The sequence below is a fragment of the Conger conger genome, chromosome 11 (assembly GCF_963514075.1).
Source record: "Conger conger chromosome 11, fConCon1.1, whole genome shotgun sequence".
NCBI classification, from domain to species: domain Eukaryota; kingdom Metazoa; phylum Chordata; class Actinopteri; order Anguilliformes; family Congridae; genus Conger; species Conger conger.
Genome location: NC_083770.1, coordinates 15,722,253 through 15,727,252, shown reverse-complemented (window position 1 = coordinate 15,727,252; position 5,000 = coordinate 15,722,253).

The following is a 5,000-nucleotide window of genomic DNA, read 5'->3' as shown; positions in this document are numbered from 1 at the left end:
CCAGGTTTAAGTACCCCTACACTGGAGAAGGCCAGGTTTAAGTGTCCCTGCACTGGAGAAGGCCAGGTTTAAGTACCCCTACACTGGAGAAGACCAGGTTTAAGTGTCCCTGCACTGGAGAAGGCCAGGTTTAAGTACCCCTACGCTGGAGAAGGCCAGGTTTAAGTGTCCCTGCACTGGAGAAGGCCAGGTTTAAGTACCCCTACACTGGAGAAGGCCAGGTTTAAGTGTCCCTACACTGGAGAAGGCCAGGTTTAAGTGTCCCTACACTGAAGAAGGCCAGGTTTAAGTACCCCTACACTGGAGAAGGCCAGGTTTAAGTACCCCTACACTGGAGAAGGCCAGGTTTAAGTGTCCCTACACTGTATAAGGAAAGGTTTAAGTGTCCCTACACTGAAGAAGGCCAGGTTTAAGTACCCCTACACTGGAGAAGGCCGGGTTTAAGTGTCCCTACACTGGAGAAGGCCGGGTTTAAGTGTCCCTACACTGGAGAAGGCCAGGTTTAAGTGTCCCTACACTGGAGAAGGCCAGGTTTAAGTGTCCCTACACTGGAGAAAGCCAGGTTTAAGTGTCCCTACACTGGAGAAGGCCAGGTTTAAGTGTCCCTACACTGGAGAAGGCCAGGTTTAAGTGTCCCTACACTGGAGAAGGCCAGGTTTAAGTACCCCTACACTGGAGAAGGCCAGGTTTAAGTGTCCCTGCACTGGAGAAGGCCAGGTTTAAGTACCCCTACACTGGAGAAGGCCAGGTTTAAGTGTCCCTGCACTGGAGAAGGCCAGGTTTAAGTACCCCTACACTCGAGAAGGCAAGGTTTAAGTGTCCCTGCACTGGAGAAGGCCAGGTTTAAGTACCCCTACACTGGAGAAGGCCAGGTTTAAGTGTCCCTGCACTGGAGAAGGCCAGGTTTAAGTACCCCTACACTGGAGAAGGCCAGGTTTAAGTGTCCCTGCACTGGAGAAGGCCAGGTTTAAGTACCCCTACACTGGAGAAGGCCAGGTTTAAGTGTCCCTACACTGGAGAAGGCCAGGTTTAAGTGTCCCTGCACTGGAGAAGGCCAGGTTTAAGTGTCCCTACACTGTATAAGGGAAGGTTTAAGTGTCCCTACACTGAAGAAGGCCAGGTTTAAGTACCCCTACACTGGAGAAGGCCAGGTTTAAGTACCCCTACACTGGAGAAGGCCAGGTTTAAGAGTCCCTACACTGTATAAGGGAAGGTTTAAGTGTCCCTACACTGAAGAAGGCCAGGTTTAAGTACCCCTACACTGGAGAAGGCCAGGTTTAAGTGTCCCTACACTGGAGAAGGCCAGGTTTAAGTGTCCCTACACTGGAGAAGGCCAGGTTTAAGTGTCCCTACACTGGAGAAGGCCAGGTTTAAGTGCCCCTACACAGTAGAGGGCCAGGTTTAAGTGTCCCTACACTGGAGAAGGCCAGGTTTAAGTGCCCCTACACAGTAGAGAGCCAGGTTTAAGTGTCCCTACACTGGAGAAGGCCAGGTTTAAGTACCCCTACACTCGAGAAGGCAAGGTTTAAGTGTCCCTGCACTGGAGAAGGCCAGGTTTAAGTACCCCTACACTGGAGAAGGCCAGGTTTAAGTGTCCCTGCACTGGAGAAGGCCAGGTTTAAGTACCCCTACACTGGAGAAGGCCAGGTTTAAGTGTCCCTGCACTGGAGAAGGCCAGGTTTAAGTACCCCTACACTGGAGAAGGCCAGGTTTAAGTGTCCCTACACTGGAGAAGGCCAGGTTTAAGTGTCCCTGCACTGGAGAAGGCCAGGTTTAAGTGTCCCTACACTGTATAAGGGAAGGTTTAAGTGTCCCTACACTGAAGAAGGCCAGGTTTAAGTACCCCTACACTGGAGAAGGCCAGGTTTAAGTACCCCTACACTGGAGAAGGCCAGGTTTAAGAGTCCCTACACTGTATAAGGGAAGGTTTAAGTGTCCCTACACTGAAGAAGGCCAGGTTTAAGTACCCCTACACTGGAGAAGACCAGGTTTAAGTGTCCCTACACTGGAGAAGGCCAGGTTTAAGTGTCCCTACACTGGAGAAGGCCAGGTTTAAGTGTCCCTACACTGGAGAAGGCCAGGTTTAAGTGCCCCTACACAGTAGAGGGCCAGGTTTAAGTGTCCCTACACTGGAGAAGGCCAGGTTTAAGTGCCCCTACACAGTAGAGAGCCAGGTTTAAGTGTCCCTACACTGGAGAAGGCCAGGTTTAAGTGCTCCTACACAGTAGAGGGCTCTGTGTTCTGCTGTGAACTGGGAGGATGCTCTCCATGGTGCTGCAGTGCTCCTGTGCATGTGGGGGCTGTCAGATTACCAGTAGGAGCGTAAGAGAGACAGGGGCTGTCCAGTGTGGTGTGGAGCTGTCCGTGGTCCTGAAAAATGACTGCATGCAAACTGCATGCAGACTGCATAAAACAGCTTGTTTGGGCTGTTGGCTGTGCTGCAAAGTACAAGTTAGACCGGGGCTATACATTATGGGACGGGAGCTATCCGTGGTTCTGAATCAGTATGGTAAGAGTTGCAGGAGCTAACCGTGGTTCTGAATCAGTGTGGTAAGAGTTGCAGGAGCAGGAGTTGTGGGTGTGGCTAAAGCTATCCATGGTGCTGAAACCTGAGCTTGCTGCATTATCACAGCACTGTATAAAATGAGCCCTCTGTTGCTTTAAGAGCAGAAAACGGCGCAATAGCAATAATGGATCGCATTTACGGAGTAACTTACAGGATCTCCACTTAACCTGGGATGCTCACCGGCCACTCCAGGGACCGCTTAATTACCAGAAAGACCTCAGGACCTCAGTTTAATATCTCACCTGCACAAACACTGTCATAAATCATACTGCACCTACACCGTAGACTATGCGCTTGTTTTTCTGATAGCGAGGACACAAGAACAATGTAACCCTTTGGTCAGATGTGATTATAAGTGTAGGGTGGAGGTGGATAGGGGGCAGGCGGGTGTACAGGGCGTGATGATGAAGCACCTATCAGCCCGATCAGCAGCGGGTCCTCTCCTCTGAGCCGCAGACAGGCTCTGACAGAGCAGCAACGCCGGCTAAGTCTATTAAAGCTCAGAGCTGAGAGCGGGCGGTAATCTCCGGGACTGTAAATGCCAACTGTGCTGAAAGGTATGAGCGTCTGTGAGAGAGGGAGGGAGGGAGAGGAGGGAGAGTGAGGGGGAGAGTGAGAGAGAGGGAGGGAGGTGTGGTGGGAGAGGGAGGGAGAGAGAGAGTGGGAGAGGGAGGGAGAGAGAGTGGGAGTGAGGGAGAGAGAGAGGGGAAGGGTGAGAGAGAGGGAGGGAGGGAGAGGAGGAGAGAGAGATCGAGAGAGAGTGGGAGAGGGAGGGAGAGAGAGAGGGGAAGAGTGAGAGAGAGGGAGGGAGGTGTGGAGGGAGAGAGATCGAGAGAGAGTGGGAGAGGGAGGGAGAGAGAGAGGGAGTGAGGGAGAAAGGGAGAGAGACAGAGAGAGTGAGGGAGCGGGAGAGAGGGGAAGAGTGAGAGAGAGGGAGGTGTGGAGGGAGAGAGAGTGGAAGAGAGGGAGGGAGAGAGAAAGACAGAGAGTGAGAGAGAGGGAGGGAGATAGAAGGAGAAAGAGGGAGAGAGAGACAGAGAGAGGGAGAGGGGAAGAGTGAGAGAGAGGGGGGGTGTGGAGGGAGAAGAGCAGACAGACTGCGGCAGAATGGACAGAAGAGCAGAGGAGAGGAGGTGGGGAGTGGTAGAGCTGGTGAAGCCCCAGGTTCTCTTTATTCTGCGCAGGCCGGTCACGGCTCAGCTCACTGTGAGGAGTCTGTACACACTGAGAGAGAGAGAGTCATACACACACACACATACACACACACACACACACACACACACACACATACACACACACATACACACACACACACACACATACACACACACATACACACACACATACACACACACATACACACACACATACACACACACACACACACATACACACACACACACACACTTACACATAGAGACACACAAACACACATACACACACAGAGAGAAACACACACACATACTCACACAGAGAGACACACACATACACATACACACACACATAAAACATACACAGATACAGATACACACACATGCGCACGTATACACACACACACATACCCATGCAGACACACACACACATACACACACATCCATACATACTCACACAGAGACACACATATACACGCACTCAGAGACACACACACATACTCACATACTCACACAGAGACACACATATACACACACTCAGAGACACACACACATACTCACATACTCACACATAGAGACACACACACATACATACATACTCACATAGAGAGACATACACACAATATGCTCACGCATACATACACACACACTGTATTCTCACACACGCACAATATACTTACACAAACATACACACACTACATGCTCATACACAAATCACACATCCATATGAACATGCAACACCACTGATGTACACTGATGTACAATGATGTACAGCACCCAGCTGAATGATGTTATTGATTCACACTGAATATATATTTTCTTCTTTTAAATAAAAAGGGGTATAATAAAAACCACTTCCAATCACCTGCTTGTAAAACTGCTTATTTAATGAGACATCATTTCTGTCAATATGAAATCATGGTGAGGAACGCAAATACATAGTCGCCTCTTTATATGGAATCTATTAAAAACCATAACTCATATTTAAAACAGACACTCAGGTAACACAATACACAATAATAATTAGGAGGTTCGAGGTGGACTTTTAGCATTCCTGAATTGCTCTCCAGTTCAGTCATCTAAATGCTTACCAGCTTCCAAAAAATAAATAAATCATAAACAGAGAACAGGTGATTTGATGAATCATCCAAATGTTCACATAATCTCCATGGTGATTAAAAGATTCTTAAGTGGCACAGTCTCACATTATCACCCTGATAACTGTTCATTAATTGCCAGGTTTGTACCAAACATTGTCATCCCCCATAGCTGTTAATAAGTGG